This window comes from Lathamus discolor, chromosome 11, assembly GCF_037157495.1.
Source record: "Lathamus discolor isolate bLatDis1 chromosome 11, bLatDis1.hap1, whole genome shotgun sequence".
Classification (NCBI taxonomy): domain Eukaryota; kingdom Metazoa; phylum Chordata; class Aves; order Psittaciformes; family Psittacidae; genus Lathamus; species Lathamus discolor.
Genome location: NC_088894.1, coordinates 8,111,502 through 8,131,912, shown reverse-complemented (window position 1 = coordinate 8,131,912; position 20,411 = coordinate 8,111,502). Strand labels below are relative to the sequence as shown.

The window sequence follows — 20,411 nt, the reverse complement described above, 5'->3', positions numbered from 1 at the left end:
GCACAGCCTGGATCAGGCATTTCCCTCCTGGTGCTGTTTCCTTTGCTATCAGAGTGCCCTGAAAAGCCAGGTAAATTAGACTTGGAGAAAGGGACACTGCATCTTTGAGTAATGAGGCTGGGAAACAGGGAACACATTTTCCACTAGCTCATGTCTCACTGTATGGCATTCTGATTTCGTGACACTTCATAATAAATCATTGCTTATCACTCACATGGGAACATAACATGGTTCAAGTTAAGATTCGTTAGTGATTGTAAAGAAGAAACATGAATTGCTCTATATCAGGGCTTTCTGATCATCTTTCTGTCCACTGCAGGCATTTTTTTAATCGTAACATTTACAGTAACAGTTGTTTAAAGCATAAATAGAAAGGAAAAGAAAGAGCAGAAAATATGAATAATGAAAATAAATTTATTTGTCTTATTTATGTGTTTATGCAAACATTTGGCAATTGCTTTGCACAGCAGCTTGTATTCAGTGTCACAGACTGCTGCACCAACATAAGCTTCTAAAGCTGGGATTTTAAATATATATGTATGTGCATATATAAAAAAGCCCTAAATGCCAGTACATTCATTTCCTGGAGGAGAAGGTTCTAGCAAGCATATCTAGAGACAATTTGCTTTAGCACGTCTACCACAGGGAGAAGAATCTGGTCCTGTCCTGCAGTGCTGTCCCAACAGACCAGTAGCACAGTGGGAATGTAAACCTGGTGGCATCAGCCTGGAGATGAGGGAGAGGATGATGAGGTGAACCTGGGTTGTCAGCCTCTTATCTGTGTCCAGGGGTCCCTCAAATGCCATAGGAAACAGGGCTTCATGTTCAGTATGAGGGATATCCAAGAGATGGGACATCCTTGCTACAACCATTGCTCCTGCAATAAGCTCGGGATGGCAACACATGAGCTGGAATGGGATAGGCATTGTGGGTGTATTTGACTGTAATTAAGTTCACTCTGACTTTCAAGGGGTGGATTGGTTTGCTTTTGTGTGCTGTAGTTGACAACTTTTCCAACAGCAGTTTAGGGAGAGGGGTGAAAGGCTTATGGGTTTACAGTACTGCTTTAGGGAGTCAGTAAGTTTATTACAAAAAGACCTACAAACTGAAAAACTGGGAACTTGCTAAAATAAAGAATTGTAACAAATATGCAGAAATTTTTCACCAAAAAGAAAAATCTATTCCCTTGTGCTACCAATAGTTTTACTTTAATTTGCTTCCTTTACCTTTTGGGTCTGATTGTGGGAAGTACCTAAAAGTTTGGGATAACCTGAGAGAAATCAGATAAGGTAACTATTTGCTGCCACTATAGCTTTGATTATTCCCACTTCAGTAATTTGCTATTTACTACATTAATCAATTATATAGTATGTCATCTCTACTGCTCCCTGGCTAAGCCATTTCCAAACCTAGAAGCAGCTTTCAAGATAGTTGCCAGACAGGCACAAATTAATACTTCCAGAAATCCTTCCTAGAAATATTCCCATGAACAAGAGCTTCTGCACCTTCTATCTGTGTAAAGGAAATAGAGTTGGGTTCAAAAAATTGCAAATTATTATTTTTAGACATATATATACTCACATGTATTTTTTCTGGGTTTATTGCAATTTAATATTGATGTTTCATAAAAAATATAAACCATGTTCATGCTTAACTTTGCTAGAGTAAGTAGCCTTGTGAGACAAGTTGGCAGCAGAAGTATGTATGTAGTTAACTCTTTGCAGGATTAGGGGCTTAATTTAGTAGTTACAAAAAGGAGAGACCTGATCTGCTTTTACTGAAGCAAATAATCCCCCTGATTTGTAGGACAACTTGTCTGAGCAAAGTGGCATATGACCAAGGGGCTGTAAATTCAGTCGCCTGATCCATCTGATCTCTCTCCCTGACACTCCAAATCACAAGTATTTGTGGCTACACCAGCTGCTGTCTTTGATTTCCAGTGCTCTCTTAAACTCGATTTTGCTTCTCTTGTTCATGGTCTAGGTCACTTTTCTTCGCACTCAGAAAATCCCCAAACCATATACAACAAATGTATTATGTACCAAAATGCAAAATCCTCCAAAAAGCAAGTCTGTAAAAGAAGAAAAAAGTGTTTTAATAAAGCACAACATTAGATCTTACTTTTCATCTACTACGAAGAGATGATTCTATACAAGAATTAAACCCCCCAAATCTTGACCAAGGAAAAAGACATCGTTTTTCTCATATATATGATACAGAGCCTTAATCTGCTCTCACTTGAAGTGGTATAGTGAATGGGATTATTCTCCATTTATTTTGGCTTAGACTAAACTGGAATTTTTGCCCTATAAGCTTCCTGTAATTTTTGTAAGTCGAACTGCCTTTGTCAGCATTCTTAATATTTCCCCATAGAAATGGTATTAAAAAAGCACCACATTTGCCCTACAATCTCATGTTTTATCCTTGAGAAATGAGGACTTATGGTAGATTTTTGTTGTTGTTCTCTCTTTCTGTAGGAAAATGGCTGAATAACAACCTCAAACGGAGCCAGGAATGAGATGGTGTATCTTCAAAATGTTAATTCCATTGCAAACCATGCCTGGGTTAAAAACAGATATTGAAACAGGGGAATAAATATTTGACAATGCTGTTAAGGCAACTTTGCTAACGATTTTTGAACAACCTCCAACTGAGGTCTAAATGTCTGCAATATCCATAAACAACTCTATACTGTCCAATTAGGGAGATAAAGACATAGAGCCCTGTCAGGAAGATTTGCATGGCTAAGTGTCTGAGATCACAGAGACGATGAGGGATCGTTCAGAGTGATGGGGGATGCACAGAACGGATGACTATCATTACGATATTACAGAGGCTTACACCTTCCCAATTACTGGCAGGATTCATTAGTTACTGCTGCATTTCCCTAATAGAATCCTCTCTCTTTGGCTTATCGCTACCTTCCCTCTGTCTACATAAACCCACAACTCAGCAGTCGATCACCTATGAAAAATTAGACAGTGTAGCTTCCAGTGGCCTATTTAAAATGAAAACACAACTGAATAAGAAATAAAGAACAAAAAAAAAAAAAAAAACAAGGGCTGTAATGCAGATATGTGGGAGCTACAGAAGCGGCATCAGATGGGTTTGGAATTTTCTTGTTATTGAACTGAGAAAATATCAGTGGCAGCTGCAGGGAGAAGCATCATGGTGGGTTTAAAAGCACAATGAAAGCATTTTACATAGACGTACGTACACACACAAACTATAGGCAGATTGCAAAGTGACAATTACTTAAGGCCTGCTAGGCTGAAGTTTCACAACTAAGATTGGTGAATATTACAGGGGCTCGATGCTGTTGCCATCGACTCAGCCCCATTAAAGATAATGGTGTGAGCATTTCTACACTGTCATCGTGTTACTATCAACAGCATTATCAGTATCAACTGCTTTTACAATTATGCACAATGCACAATTATGCTCTTCCTGCACAAAGACCTAGCAACCACCAAACTCGTTTTCTTTTTAAATACACTGAAAAGTGCGTAGATTTCAATCCTTCATCTGTTCACAGAGGAAACAACATTTCCAAATCATCACTGATAGCATTTTTTTCCTCCCGTTCTAAGGATGGCCAACTGTTCTCAGCGATTTCTATTACATTTCCTACCTATTATTTCATGTAATGGCATTCCTTAAATTTTAAATTAGCTTTGAAGAATAAAAATAATTGAATTCCTGCTGTTTTGTGTACATAGAGGGTGACAGGAGCTAATGTGATAATTTAAACTGTAAATGAGTCTTCACTTTGTGTTCATTAATTACAGCTAATTACTGAATTACAAACCTTCTTGGTTAGGCACTGTTATGTATTCATGTAGCATGTTGGATTTCCAGCTGGTAGAAAACTGTTTTATAGACTTACAAGCTGACACACCAAGCTACCACTGAAACAATTCAGTTTGAAAAATAAAGGAAGGGTGGGGGGCACGTAACTGCTCCTGCTCTTTGTATTAAGTGAGTGATGAGAAACAGTGCAGCAAACTTGAACCTCAGGTGAGCGAGGATCTTGTGTATATAATTAGAAAATATATGCTGTGTCTGGGAGGCAGAAAAGCAATGATTCTGAGCTGCCACTTTGGGTGAAGAGTGTGAGTCTGCCCTGCTCACACCTGGTTTACACCAGTGTTAATTCTCTGGTTTAAACAGAGTTGTTACTCTCTTTACAGAGGCATATCAGTGAGACAGAAATGCCTCTGCAAATGGGACCAGCGCTTCTAGCACCAATTCTTCAGTTATGCTCATGAACAGCGGGATAGTAATATAAAACCAAGCATTCAAGCAAGTGTGCATTGCATTCTGTACGTAAGTGCTTATTGTTCCTCACTGAAGGATCATGTGGAATGCTATAGGGCTGTCTTGAGCATTTACTCAACATTTTGTGCATTGAATGATTCTGTCCAAACCTCTCCTTTGGATACCTTTTGTCTGCTAATGTTTCGTATCAAAGCCGAACGCACTAGCTGAAGCCTCTCTGCAAATTGAGCAGGAGCACCACAATGACAAAATCAGCCATGTTAAGATCTTACAAGCTACAAAGCTTAATGCCCAGAGAGAGAACTGTGGCAAGTGGCAAAGCAAAGAAAGTAAAAACATCACCTACATCTCTGATAAATACACAGACAGAAGAAACAGATTTCCCTTTTATTGGCAATTGTGTTTTCCACTGGTTTCATGTGCTTTGCTCTCTTCTAACAAAATAAGCCAGCAGTAATCTGGCCAACACCCGTGCCTGCACCACCTCATTTGCCAGCAAAGCCTGCAACAGGTAACCAAAACCCTGCCTCATGCTGAAGGCAGCAGTGATTGAGAGAAACTACTGAATTGAATAATTAAAACTGTTTGATTATATTATTCTATGATCCATTTTGCATTGCAGACTGGGGTCTGTGAAGACTCAGATCAAGGGCCAATGTCGTGTCTGGAAAGCAGATCCTTCTTGGAAAAAGCATAGTGTTTCATATGGTCTGTACCGGAAAAATTTAGCTGAATAATACATAAACAGCTAGAAAGGAAGAGCTGGATTTTCAGCTGATGTAAAAGTGTGTAGCATCATTAGTTTCAGGAGAGTTATGTTGATTCACAGAAGCTGAGGATACAGCTCAATAGGTTTGTAATAATAAAGACTTTGATGAGAGGCCCCTGAAAGCGGCAACACTAATGTGTGACTGCTCACATAAACACCAGTTCAATGACAAGGCTTTTCTGCCTAAGAACTAGTCTGTGTCTTCAGGTTTAATGATAAGTACTAGTCTTTTGTCCTTAAATAATCATTTTCATCTGGAGAATGGCAAAGTGACTTGTTCTAACACCAACAGAAATTTAGTAGTAGACTTTGCAATGGGATTCATGTCATGTCCTCACCTTCTCATGCTGCTTCTTCTCGTTCAGGGTACAAAAAGGGACGGGGAAACCAGGGGAGAAGAGATGTGCAGGCAGAAATTCCTTTCTTTCTGTGGATAGTAACTCTCTGCTATCATACAAAGATAATGACTTTCATTAATCTTCTGTAGGTCTTTCATTGAAGGGTTCTTTTCACTCCGCGTACAGAGACCACTTAAATGCTACTGTATGCTAAGTAAAAATGAGAATTCTTGATATCACATTTAAAAAATGTTATGAGGAGTAGCACTGTGCAGCATGGTACCTATAGAGGGTCAACATGACTAAAGAGGTAAGACTGGTGCTGTTCAGGAAGCTATCAGCCACCATTTCTAGGCAGTCTCTCACCCAACTTGTTTTCATGTCTCACTCCTTTTCAATCTGACAGTCTCCAGCATACAAATTTGCACTAAAACTAAGCATTTCAAATGCGCCAGAGGGAAGCAGGGGCCTCACACCTATTGGTTGATTAGTGCACCTAATAACCTTTGGCTTTTTTGCCCCTCTTTTTTTAACACAAATTAACTGATTACTCCATTAGTTGAACAACTTGGAAGAAATGACAAGGAACTAACAAGAGAGTAACACTGTATTTTCTATTTGTTTTCTTCCATTGCAGTGCTAATTAGGAGTAGTTCTTGATACGGTGCTTTGGGGAATGCTGATGAGAAGCACAAAAAAGGCTGAAGTGCCTCTTCTGTACAGCATGGATGCAGCAAAACACAGCACCCTCTCCATTGTCATTTGGGACACTACAGTACATGTGTATTAGAGTCTGCATAGACTCTCCTTCCTGAAGTCTATACCCTCACTTAGGGTAATATTGTATTAACTCACAGCTTATCAAAACAAAGTATGTTTTCAAGCAGAAATATCAAACCTGTTTGGCAGTGGTAGGAAGGGAGGTAGGGATTAGGTGGGATTATATCTTTAGAGGGGACTTGGCTCTGTGCTGCCTCTGCACCCTTTTGCCTGCAGGGCATGGGCTGCACTGGGTGGTATCATTACCATCCTTCATTCAAACTTGCTTGGTTCCAGCTCTTTGGACAGGCTAGGCGCAGCAATCCCGTGAGACTACCCTAACTTCCCAAGTGCCAACAAGAGCTTTTCCTTCAAAGATTTTCACCCCCTCTTGGACTTGGGAAAGGGTCGTGGGGATGAAGGCTGTGAGGGTAGGATGGCACCTCTTTCCCATTCACCAAGGTTTGATTCTCTTTATGAGCATGATCCGCCAATCCGTAATCAAGGGTTAATTTCACAGCTCACTGCTTCATCTAGCATAATATCCATTCAGACTAATTAAATCTGTCTAATAATGTGAGTGTCTTTGTCTTTGTTCTTTCCATTCTTTGTTTTACACCCTTCACATCTCATCTCCAGAACTACACGCCATCACACTCTGCTTGACAAGCAGAATCCATCCCTAAAATTAAAACATTCCTGACCTATCTGCGATGACAAGGCAAGCAAGCTTCACAGCGCTGCGGCCCATGAAGGGAGCTGACACATTTGTTTTTAATTTCAAAAGAGTAGAAAGTGAAGATCTGACCCTGTCAATCAGGCCCTGTGACAAGTTTAATCATTGCTGCCCCACAAAAATCACGGCTAAATAGGAATGCAAATAATGTATCACAGGCTCTTATAAATGCTAATCAAGGAGAAGTAATCAACTGACAATTTCACTGATCTCCTTTCTGAAGAAGTCAGTCAACGCACTGTCTCTGGACCACAAAGAGAAGAAAAGACAAAAGGCATAGATGCCGTTTCCCAAAAAAACCTATCCTTTTTCAGGGCTTTCTTTTTCTTTTTTATAGAGAAAAACAGAGAATTCACTCTTTTTGATCCTCTACCGAACTTTAAAGCAAAGCTGTTTCTCAGGATCTTGAACAGTTATATGTCAAGTGTACTTTATTAACAGTACCCTCCCAACCCAGAAACAGCACTTGGAAACTTCTGCTAAAATAAAAATCTTCATTTGTCTTTGTCATTCATCCATCTTCAAAATTCTTTTCCGTCTTAACAGCTTCTGTCCTCTACGGGCAATATATTTAGTGATATATGAAGTTTTACAAGTGGAAAGCTAATAGTTGAGCTCACATTTTTTTTTTCAAGCAGCTCCCCTCCTCCCAGACTGAAAGAAAAGTCTTGCTTGGAATTTATTTGAGCGCAAAGGCTCTCTTCAGCACCCGGATTCTTTGACTATCCTTTTATGACCTTTTTAATGTGGTAAAGAACAGACAGCGCAGGCGCAATGCCAGTCTTTCACTCACAAATTCTGCATGGCAAGAAGTCATGTCTTAACCTATGTACGGAATAGAGAGGACCCGAGACCGACAGATGCACAAGATTTGTAATGCTATTTACTGTTATCATTTTATTGTGGTTTGCTGTGGTAAGCTGTGGTTCACTGTGGTAGGTCCTGATGGGGCCCATCAAGCATTAGAGTCACTGTATTGGCAGAAAACAAAAGGATATGGTTTGGCCAATGAGATTCAGTGCAGGGAGATGCAAGTAGTATAAAGATTGCTGCAAGAGGTAAAGTTCAAAGAATCCAGTTGTTTGAAGTTCTGCCTTTTTTTTTTTCCCCTTAAACTACTTTCTTACGTGGAGCCAATAGATGAAATAACTCGAGAAGTTGCTTCACCAAGAGAGATGTAGACTACCAGCAGGGTATTGTAAATAGAAATCTTCCACTACAACAGAACCTGGTGCTTTACAGCCCATGAGAGTTAGCCACAGCACAGATAAAGCACTAAGAGCAGCTACGTCAAAACTTTGTCCCAGGTCTCATTTGCAGGGCTGAGTTACAGAGATCAGCAGCTGGCTGAGCTGTATCCTATTTGGGCTGATAGCTTTGCTTTGCTGTGTACAAAGAGCGCAGGAACTATTATACATGGCTGGGGAAGATCACCAAACCCATTTCAGACTGGACAGTGAATCATCCAGATTTATATGAGCAAAGGAAAACCGGAATGATCTTTGCTCCGTCCCAAGTTTCCAACTGAAAGAAGCACCGGAGCAGCAACAGTAGCTTCTGTGCCACTTCTATAAGAAATGTGACCTGGAGCACTGTCACACAGCGTTCACTGCTAGACAGGGATGTTTCCAGCAGCAAACTCTCCGTACAGGATGTATGTGCAATGTGGGAGTAGAAAACACAAAAAGAAATTGAAAAGCACTTTGCAGTTGTCATGTCACTTAGCAACAACCTTTTCTACTTCACATCAACACGGGCGTAGTAGAAAGACTGCACAAAGCACATGTACTGAAATCTGGGGTAAGCAGCAAATGTAGAAGGGCAAGAAGGAGCTCAAACACCAGCTAATCACAGAGAGCTTTCATTTATCATTTGAGACACCTTTACTTTGCTATCCTTGGGCTACAGCTTCTCCTGAATAAACTATCGGATCTAGCCACCACTGATCTTCCGAGTACTAATGCAGAGTAAATCGTACAAACACTCCTGGAGATGGAAACTAAAGTTCAGCTATTTGTTTCCCAAATGAACTCCACGTAAGTGGTCACTCTTCTGGCTGTAGTTTTACTCTCAGGTGAATGCCAGTATTTTTCTTCCCTGCTTCAATTTCCCAGCTTCTTCCCTATAGGATTCCCACTTTTCTCTATATGCTGGATTTCCACACTAAGATCCAAACTTGCAAGCACTCAACCCCTAATGCTTCTTCCAGAAGTTAACACTGTAGCTCCTTCTGGCTCGTTACCAGGTATTTACATCACGTGGAGAATGTGGGTTCTGATAAATAAAGGAGTAGATGCCCTTCCTGCAAGACTCAGTGGCTAAAGTTAAAAACATAGCACTAAAAGAGAGACCTGTGCGGGCCACTGTGAAAGTTCTAAGGAAGATGCTAAGTTAGGCACCCCTCTAATTGTATCACTTATCTTCATTTGTTTAGCTTCAAAGAATTGGGATTTCATTTTTTAGCTGTTCCTATACTGTGAGGGGCCAGCTGACCGGCTAATTGTGGAGACAACCTGAGGAAACCCATTCTGTGCGATTCAGAAATTCCTTGAGCTACTTCTCTTTTGGTCAGGAAAAAAATGAAATGGCAGGAGCAGATCTGAATGTTATTTCTGTGGTTGCTCTCTGAATATAAAGCTCTGCAAAGTAATATGAAATATGTAATATGAAATATTACATAAATAGAGCATTAGTATGTGCCAAATTAATAACATGCATTATCTAGCAGCCATGCAGTGATGCTTATTGTAAAATTCTAAATCATCTTAATGGGAAGAAAAAATCAGAATCCATCACTTTGTGGCTGAATTCCTCTCCTTGCAATTACAAAAAGTGACTTTTGCACAGAGAACTGTTTTAGATGCATTATGGAAAGCTGGACATTGCCAAAGGACCAGAGCACATCATTAGCAACCAGCAGCTCCTGAGCTCTGCTCCTGCACCATCAAAGGGTGTTGCTGAGCTGAAACCAACTGCAGTACTATGTTAGTGTGCCTTACATTGGGGTTGAAGAGTGACAGGATGATTTTCAGCAGTCTATTAAATCACAACCACAGCCACACACACACGTTATACCTTAACTTTAAGCAGGCATTCAGCACTTATGAAGATATAAGAATATAATTGGTGGCAAACACATGTTCCGGCAATCAAGTCTGCTTTTGTCCTGCCCAGACACACAAGCACACACATACACACACACTCCAACTCCAAAGAGACCTTGCCAAATAGAGAAGAGACTTATTTTTTACAGCTGGGTTTTGTTTTTGTAGCTGACAAGTAGCAAAGAAAAATAACCCTGGTAATCAGGCCACAGGACATGTCCTGTGCTTTTAAGTAGGCTTCCTGGGAGCAGAGACAATAGGCAATTGCCGCGCTGCTGCAAGCTGCCATCACATGGAGCCGCTGCTGGCTGGCACTAGCGCTGTGAGGGCTCAGTACAGGGTGGGTGTTAGTAAAATTTTGGCTGTTCATTGTGCTTAGCCTAAAACCTAAGGAAATGTTGCAAAGGTGAAAGAGGCTTTGGCACAGTGGGTATGGCAAGAGATTGGTTTTGGCAAGGCTCGGAGCCCGTGCTGCTGTGTCAAAGATGAGCCCTGATAGGGTTCACTCTGCAAACTCCTGTGGCTATGAAGCTAAGCCGGTAACCCTGAGCACCGCTCGTGCCTGCCCTATGTCACTTTATATCACCATCAAAATCAACAAATGCAAACAGCATTTAGCTCTGAACTGATCTCTTGTAATAGGTGATACTAACGGGAGAAAGGTTCAGGTCACCTCTCGGCACGAGCAATGCTCCCATGGGTGGCACTGGTGAACTGCTGGGGCTTGGGTCTTTTAGACTCAAAGTGATGACCACAAAGCAAAGGGCGTTCCTGCTTTGCTGACTTGGTTTGGCTGCCTGCACCAGGGACCCTGCAGAGCTTATTTTAACAGGTTAACACCTTCTGGACATGGAAGTGCCAATGAGCACAGAACACCTACTTTGGCATTTTCAGCCCAAACCAAAAAGCCATCTGAGGGGGGCAATAAGGACTGGCACAACCCATTGCAATGAAGGGAGTGTGGCATCATGAGTTAAATCAAATACTTCATTATCTGACCTGAAAAAAGGAAATACTGCAGTGAAAATCCAAATGTAGACAGAAGCATAATATGTAACCTCAAATAAATGAATACTATTATCTGACATGAAGAATACATTAATACAGATGACCGTTACATAACACATATTAACATAGCATAATAATATATTTACTCAATGTAGGCATGTTTTGACACAGTGCAAGCTGTGTATGGTTGCTTAGAGAATTGGGGATTTTTATATTTCTACGAATACACTGAAAAACTTAATTTGGAAAAAGAAAAAGAGACGGTCTTGGGGTACTTCACTGCAATTCTGACAACTTCAAGTAAAATTCAGATGGGCTTTTGCTCCCATGTCTGGAATAATTGAGCTATCATATCAGTATCTGTCAGATGTCAGTCATTTAACTTGCACCTCAGCTGTATGTGATGAAATGCACAATGAGCCAAAGACTATCATCTCGCAATCTGTGTGTGTTTTATCTGTGTAATCACTATCAGAGCAGGGAGTGTATCCTGCAATGTGTTTGCATAGCTTCTAGTGCTGCAAGGGCTCAGTCTTGCCTATGGTCACTAAAGCACAACTGTTCTTTGTGTCATTTAGGGACTTGAACTCCTTATTCTTGAACTTTGCATTCCAAATCAAACAGAAAAACAAAGACTCTCCTATGTTATCCCCTGGGAAACTCATTTACTGTAAAAATTTACCATTGGTACCCATAGGAGATTTAAAATTAAATCAAAATGGGAAAATATTACATTACAAAAGAGCATTAAAAACCTCATTAAAAATGAGGTTGGATGGGGTTTGGAGCAACCTGGCCTAGTGTAAGGTGTCCCTGCCTACGGCAGAGGGTTGGAACTGGTTGAGCTTTAAGGTCCCTTCCAAACAAAACCATTCTGTGATTCTATGGAAACACATGAAAAATAATCTCTGCACTTTGTAAACCCAGCCATGTTCACAATTGCTTTTCTATCATACTGAACTGTACGTTTCAAATTTATCTTCAAAGTCTAGAGTCCCTTTTCACAAGAAGCCTGCCTGGTGCCATTCCGCGGGACTGCACAGAAAGTGGCAGCCAGAGACGCTGGTGCGGACTTCAAGGATCACGCTTTTCAATCAGTAACAGGTTTCCTTCTCCTGAAATCCCAAGTTAACTAACTGATCTGATCTCTGTAGTTTGAAATCATAAATAGCCCAGAATATTAGTGCGCCTTTCAGAAACGTTTCTTTATCAAAACAACACACCAAAAGCAATCTGTTTTGCTTTTTTCTTTTACTTTAAGCTGATTAGAAAGTTAGTTCTGTAGTTGATTAAGTCCTGCAGAAATCGGGCTTGTGATGAATCATAAAACAAAGACATTTTTTGTACAGCAACAAACCCTCAAATGATTAATTAAGGGCACAATGCCAAAACAAGTGTCTTTGTTTAAAACGCAGTGGACAAGACAGGCTTGGGAAAGTTGATGTCTTAAGTAGACGCCACAACATGTTTTTAATTATGTTCAGGAAGAAGAACAAGAATGGGAATTGCCAACTGTTTGGAAAGATAATTTTTTTTTTTTAGAAGAAAGATTAGAATAAAAAATAACAAACAGAGCATTATTGATTTAACACAAATGCCATTTGTTGGGCCTTTTGTAATTTCCTTATTAGTGTCATCATTCTGGAGTTCATATGCTCCCTTCTGTTATAGCATTTGGCACATATTCAGCTCCCAGCAATATGATACAGTAAACATTCAGTGACTGCTCATATTAAAATGTTTTATTTGTTGTAGCTGTACCAATGATCAGGCAGTGCAAGTCCTAAATTACCCCAACTGTTTTGCAGGCTGAGTTGGTAGAAGTGAGCTAGTGGCCATCTCTGCAACACACACATGGGCACACGCATGCACACACATGCACACATGCATGCACGCATGCACACACGCTGGGGCACGCAGAGCTGTGCTCTCAGTTGGAAACAAAACAAGAAGTTCATGCAACATCAGCTCTCCACTTGCTTCTTGTCAAGAGCAATCCAGCTCCTCAGTTAACACAGACATAAGCTCCAATCGGTGCCTGTTTTGGTCTGACAGATTTTGCTACATCTCTCTCATTGGGGCATTATTTTGTGGTTACAATGCAGGGAGGACCCCAAATATTTTTTTTTCTGACTTAATTTTATAAGATCTTTCTGGGCAAGTTTTATTCCAAAGGTTATTTCAAACCTACTTGAAAAATCATCGAATACACTAGTCCTGTGCTTTCGGGCACAGAAAGTTATTTTGGGTGCTTCAGTAGAGGGGAGAGAGCTTAAGGAGCTTGGAAGGAGCTTTGGAAGAGGGACAAACAGCACTGTCCAAAAATAAGCTTACTCCCACAAAGAAAATAAAGAAAATAGTAACCACAATGGCAAAAGCACCAACCACAGGGATTTACATATAACAAGGCCAACACAAGGAGCTCTGAAGGCTTTCCAGGAAACCTTGTGCTTGCAGTTGCTCTCTTTGCGTGTGTCCAATTGCTGCCAGGATATATGCAAACAAGGCCAGGCTAGGTGTAGTCTAAAGCATGCCATATATAATGTCTTTTTTTCCCCACTGAGAGATGTCAAATGCACTGGGAGTCTTTATTAATGGGGAACTCCTTTATTTCTTAAGAGTCTCATTCTAGCCTTGATCTTTATGCAAGCTCCCAGGGCCCTCGGCAGGAGACCGCTGTGGATCAAGGGTAGTGCATGACCCTAATGCTGTAACGCAAGTCCCTGGATTATAATTAAACCTGTAATTTGGCCCTTTCCACAGAATGGGTTTTGACACCTCTGGAGTAGAGGTGTGACCTTAACAGTCTCCTCATCTCTCATTTGTCCTACTAGAAATGCTACATATGTGAGCATGTAATCAGTCTGTAATTACATGGCCAACATGTTGAAATACATACTCCTCTTCCTTTCTAGGACCAGATTTACATATTAACACCAACTTTTAACACCTACTGGCCTTAATAAGACAGACCATGAAAGTCTTCTACATGAGAAAACAGGAGAGCAGACATCTCTTTAGTCCTCCTGCTTAGATAGTGATCCAGAAGAAAAATCAACAGATAATTATTTCTACTGAACACACCATTAATTTACCTGCAGGTATATGACAAAGGGAAAGTTTTTTGACTTGGATTTCTCTTGAAAACAGGGCTAGGGGCATTGCTGGTGAAGACACACAGGAGAGGCTGGGCTGTGCAGCCATCATTTCTTACCACAAGTCACTGGGGAATGCAGTGGCTATGAAGTGATTTAGCTCAGGACAGAAGCCAAAAGCCAAATCTGCTACTGAATCTCTCCAAGGCCTGGGCCCACCCTGGGTATCCATACAGTGCTCAGGCTGTTGAGTAAACACAATAACTAATCAGATGCAGCAGGTTGTCAAATCTATATGGTTGCTATAAAACTTATAAGGATCCCCTTAGGCAATAATAATGACTGTGTGTGTAAATTCTGTACATAGCAAAGCAGAATAGATCCAAATGGGGTCCAGTAAAAGCAAAGAAAACAGACATGACATTTATATCAAAAAGTGTGTGCACAAATAAACTAAAGTTTCATCTCAGTCTTACAATATTTCTGCCCTGCTCTGTATGAGGTGGAAGCTCATTAAACTGCTCAAGAAGGTGCTGGGTGTTTCTACCAGCCATGGGTACTCAGCTCCTGTCGCTTGGTGTTAGCTGAGCATGGCTGGTACATGGTGCCCATAGAGAGATCTTCCTCTTGTACATCTGCTGGGTACAAAGATGGCAGGTCCAAAGAGAACTGTCAAAAAAATAGCTGATCAAAAGCTTAACCTTCAAAAGTGTTATTGGTGTTAGAAAATGCTGGATTGAAGGAACAAGATAAATCCACCAGAACTTAACTAAATGGATTTAACAATTTCTGCTGCTTTGGCTGACTTTGTGAAGGTAATATAATTAAACACTTCTAATGCGTATACGATAAGAAAAATGATGATTCTGCATATTTTTTTTAATTTGGTCTTGCAAAAATAAAAACCACTAAATTTCTTAAATTTAAAGAAAAAAAAAGTTAAATGGCATTAGAAAAAGTTTCTTTCATGACCTTGGAAAATGGGACTAAGTATCTGGGACAGGATCCACTATACATCCATGTGAAGCAAGTATGTGACACCAAACATTGGTTCCTATTGCCTGTATGAGGGATGAAAGACTTTCAGAAAGACTCAGTAGGTTTTACAATGGCAGCTCATCCTGCTGATGAGAAAGCACCAGTGACGATAAACCTGTGTGAAATCTTCTTTCTAGTAGTTTCTTTCAATGAGTTCTATGTTTAGCCATCAAACATCTCTTTTAAGCTGATTGATATCGGGTATATTCACCCCACACCAGTCCTTAACCACGTTCAGAAGAGAGAGCTGAGAAATGTTTGGCTGTCACTTGGAGAGGCTAGATGCCTTTCAGGGTGACCTTTGCTAAAGAATATAACACCAGCAGGAAACTTAAGCGAGCTGTTCCTGGGCATTTGAGCAAGTCCCACCTCCTGATTCATTCAGTTCTTAAAAGCAGGAAGATTTCCAGGGTGCTCTTTATAGAGTCAATTAACCCAGGTGTATTAGTTTGCTGTGGCTTTTGTGAACCCCAACAAACGAACCACAACAAACTCTGTTTCTCCTCCCTGTTTCATTACAAAGAACTATCTGCCCTTCTAAAATTGAAGTCTATAAAATAAGCATGCAAGCGGGTTAGGAGCCTGATGTCATCTGAAGGTATTTACTGTGGTTGCTTTCTTTGAAGGCAGAAATGTCCCATCAGAAGACAAAAATAGATGAGGGAACCTGCAGCTCACAGAAAGGTGTTTTCCTCTCATGGGAACACAATCATTAACTTTAAATACGTCCTTAATCTCCTGAGCTGTGCAAACAAACAAACAGAAAAAACCAACTGAATGTTTTCCCTCTGCCTTTCAAAAGCACAAACAAAGCCTCATTTGCCAGATGGACGCTTTCAGAGACGGAGCTAAGGTTTAGAAAAGGCTGATCACTCAGCAAGATTTTCTGACGGTGTATGGGGGAGTTTGCTCAGAAGCTTCCTGGCGGTTTAAGATATTCCAGGATGCACTCGCACGGCGTCTGCCTTCCAGCCCTTTTAGAGTGGAGTTTTATAGCTTTGATGATAAACTGCAGAGTTATTGTCAGCACATTTCAGTGCTGAAGCGTACGAGTGGGAATGAAAAAGTCCATAAAAAAAGGGAAAACCAAAATTCCTAGTGCTTGTTGTAGAACACATGTGTGAGATGGTAATATCTTTCCTGTATTTTTTAATCCATATTAAAATAGTCTTACAATCTCTTTGGATTCATTTGCGTTAAGCTGTGGTTATGGCCAACACTGCCATACTAACAATGAATGCTAAGCTGAGTAACATCTACTGTAGGAGTGGACTACAAACATAGACAACTTTCAATGACAAATCTGCAAGCACACATGAAGTCACTGGTAGCCCATAGTTCTCACCTAATACCATGTAGATGCAAATCGGCATTCATAATTTAAACAAGTCCTTTTTCTGCACCCCAGCAACATGAGCCGGATGCAAAAGGAAAACGGAAGACTTTCTCCGGATACAGAGAGGATCAAGCAGAATCTCATTAAGGACCACTTCAAAGATCAGTTCTTCATTTCCATACAAACAAGTTTAAATTATCTTGTGTGAATCTGCTGTTAGCTGTTGCACTGTTCCATTATGCATGATTCTTGACTGCTTGTATCATGAAAATCTGCACAGTGCTCCATTAGTGATTTTCAGTGTTATGCTAAAGCTTGCAAGTGGTCATGTTATTAGGTTAAAGTACTATATTTTGCATATTTATTCTGCCTTACCACATTTATTACTTCTGATACTGGCCAAGCAGAATTTTGCAAGCATTTGACCACCTGCTTTGCATGACTTGTGTGTGATTGCAACTGCAAACATGGCTAGCTGAACACAAATAGACAGCTGGAGAGAGGGCTGGCTCTTTGCTCACACTTTCACTGTGGTTTTGGTCCCCTTCTGGAAAAAACTCATGCAGTTCCTGCAGAAAGGAACCCTGGATCTATCAGGCTGCATCTACAAAATTAATCCTTTTAAATAACTCTCCATAAACTAAACAACAAATTTCATTATGGCATAAATTATTGTCTCTATTACAAAGGATTTGTTTTTACACTTAGGTAATTTAAAGATGCTTTTTCCTAGGATTTTCATCTATAAAAATAAAAATGATATCATCTGGTTCGTATGTCTTTATATTTGTCTTACTTCTGGGATGCACCATATTATTAACTTTCATGGAATACATTCCGTTCTCAAATTACTGAAATCATCTCGCTCGCTTCGGGGATATTTATATTAGGAAAGAGTCTTGTTACAAAAATCAGGAACATTGCTGGTGTGTTACAAAGACAAATAGATCATTCATTATATTTAAAAGAGAAAACAATAATTCACCTTTTACATATTGGTTATTTTACAAATCTTTGAGTCATGGGTGAGTGCTCAGGGGATGCAGAGTTAGAATATAGATAGCATAAATCAAAGCTGCCTAGAACCAGCCTTTCTTAGTGAGAAGTGAAGAGGTGGGGCTTTTAACTGAAGGAGAATATATAAGAGACAATAGCAATATTTCCTTCTGCTTCCCAGAGAACACACCTTTCTTTACAAAATAAAGGTGAATTGGCCATCCAATTGCACCTGAGTGACAGCATATGGTGAGTACACGACTGAAAGGAGGAAGTGCTTCTGACAGTCTTTTCCAGCAAACTTCTCTGGCTTTGCAGCCATGGTGAAACACGCTGGGAACTTCAGCAGGAAGTCCCACCATGCTGCTTCCTGAATCAGGCAGAGGGCTGGCAACAGGGAGAAGGAAACACTTTTCACATGGCAGCAGATGAACCTATGGGATCACTGCCACCATGGGTACCAAAAGCACAAATGTGCCCAAGAAGTGCTGAGATGTGGTTGTGGAAGGCTATTGACATGGTGGGCCGTGAAACACAGATGTAACCCATGGCACAGGGAGTTCATGCCCTGCAGGCTGGGTGACAAGCTGGGGAGTCCATCACTGGTCTGACAGGGACAAGGTGCCAGGCTAGATGCGCTTGTGGTTTGGCCCTGGACAGCCAGCCATAGGTTGTCTCAAAAGTGCTGGAGACAACCTGCACTGGGTATCAATGTGCTGAGGTTGTATGAAGCTCAGACGTACATATAGCTCTTCTCCCATCCCATCTGTGTGGATACAGATGATGCAGGACAGCACAGAAATAGCGGGAATAGTATTCAGTGTCTGAACAGACACTTCTGAAAGGCTTATTATGCTGAGATGCAGCTGAACCAAAACACTTTTTCCGAACAGTTTTGAAGATGCCAAGTGATTGACATCTGAAACTAAATCAAGAGCCAGTTTGAAAGAAATCCTTCTTTTTTTTCAAGAGGGGCCAAATGAAATCCCTGAATATCAGCCTACCAATCCATCTGCTGCCTCAGTTTAGGGCTATTCAAATCTATATCCAAAATTTTAGGCTTCATCTCATCTCTGATAATAGATTGTCAGCTCTGATGTTTTATCCTCATAAATTGCAGGCTGGCACACATTCTTTCTCAGGTAGTTCATTCATCTTGAAGCATTTTGTGCTTCTAATTTGTCATTTTTCTTCCTGCATCCCCAGTGACCACAAATTACAGATGGTATCTCATCATGGGGGACCATAACAAGAATAAAAGCCTCAACAAAATAGTCATGATCTGATCCTGAGTGATACTGAATGCTTCGAATTTTCTCTGATGTATATGGGAGCAGAGATGACCCAACATCTCACAGGCAGCACCTCACATTATGCCAGGGGATCCCTGCAACGGGTCCAGTCTGTTTTAACCACGAGGATCAATACATGCATGTCCTGCTATTCAATGTTACTCTTAATACCTCTAAACACCTGGCAATGAGGAAGACACCACCATGCTAGGTGCTGCACAAAGCAGAGAGATGGTGTCAGTTCCAAAAGAGCTTACTATAAAAGTATTAAAAGTGACAACAAAGGAACACAATAGAATACATGAACACAATGAAATAACACCCACAGCAGAAAAGGCTGAGGACTCAGCAAAGCAGCAGCTTAACCACTACCAAGCCAAACTAGCCATTTTCAGACTTTTCCACTTTCTACTTAGCTCCAACTTTAAGAGATGGATTCATTTTCTTCATTATTGTGCTTTTTTCCCCCTCTGCCAGCCAGGTTTTCAGATAACCCTGCTGAAGTCAAAGACAGGGTTAATAAAAGTGATCCAAATTTGAAGATGCTGCCATTTCACAAGGCAGATTGGGTGTGGATAACAAAATTAAGAATTTATCTTATCTGCGAACTGTCACGTGAAGAAGAGAGGTTCAAGCTGTCCGCACACCCCTGCGCCCTCTTCTCCAAAACATCAGAGGATTTTGCTCCTAAAATGATAAAAAATTGCCAGCAGGTTCTTGTACCTGCATCTGCAGTTACTGCAGAGACACCATCATCCCAAGTGCAGATGCAATTAATTGGCTACATTTACAATTAGCGCAGCTGTGTGTATACAGCCACAATAGGAGAGCACCAGCTTCTTCATGCCTGTTGTCTTCCCATTTTTAAGTGTCTGCAGACACCTGTCCCTCCGCTCTCACCTTTTGTGACATACTAATGTGCAAGAGCTGAAACATTAAAGTAAAAACTGTCTGCATTACATTTTTAAGGCATCAGGAGTCTTTTCTTTCATCTATTACCAGATATTTAAACAAGAGTATGAGGGCTACTGAATAATCTTTTCCTTCACAAAGCCTATGATAGGTGACGAGGGAGTGGCCAGAGAGGCCACCCATTAATACCTTCACTGCCTCCCTCCATCCAAAACTCCAGTGCTCCCAAGGAGTTAAATCCACTACCTCCCTCCACTACACTGAAGAAAATAGATGTGATTTTCTTTACAAAAGAGCATTTCATTTAGGGAGAGAAAGAAAAAGGAAAGGCAGAGTTAACATAGCCATTATTCTCCATCTCAGGGAAAGCAAATCCTATTTTGCCTGTCATTACAGTAGGTAGAAAAATCCTTTCATCCAGTCATTAGTTGTAAACATTCCCGCACCGCCTGGGACCAGGCCTCTGTTTCCCATCCCGTGCCGAAGCCATTTTCTAATACTAATGTTTTATACACACATCTCAGATACAATGCGAACTCCCCCAACCCCAAAGGCAACGGGGCATTCGTTTATACTAAATCAGAAGTGTCACCCTTGGCAACCTGCAGCACTGAAACATTTATTCGGCTTCACATTGCTGGCACTTAGAATTATTTCTTTCATGCCTGATAGCCGAATTACAATATGGCAGGTTTCCCCGGAGCCACTGGATCATTAGTGCCAGCTCACAACATACTTTCAACTGATATG

General features: G+C 40.7%; 1 protein-coding gene across 2 annotated transcripts in view; it reads right to left on the bottom strand.

Moving 5' to 3' along the window:
• The window catches only part of TSHZ2 (teashirt zinc finger homeobox 2), a 228,114-nt gene that overhangs the window by 18,259 nt on the left and 189,444 nt on the right, over nt 1-20,411 (bottom strand). Inside the window, exon 3 of one of the 2 annotated variants that reach the window (XM_065692044.1) lies at nt 427-2,071. The exons of the other annotated variant lie outside the window; for it this stretch is intronic. The gene's annotated coding sequence lies outside the window, so the exon portion shown is untranslated. Of the gene's footprint in view, nt 1-426; nt 2,072-20,411 lie in introns of those variants that run through there. 2 annotated transcript variants of the gene reach the window in all.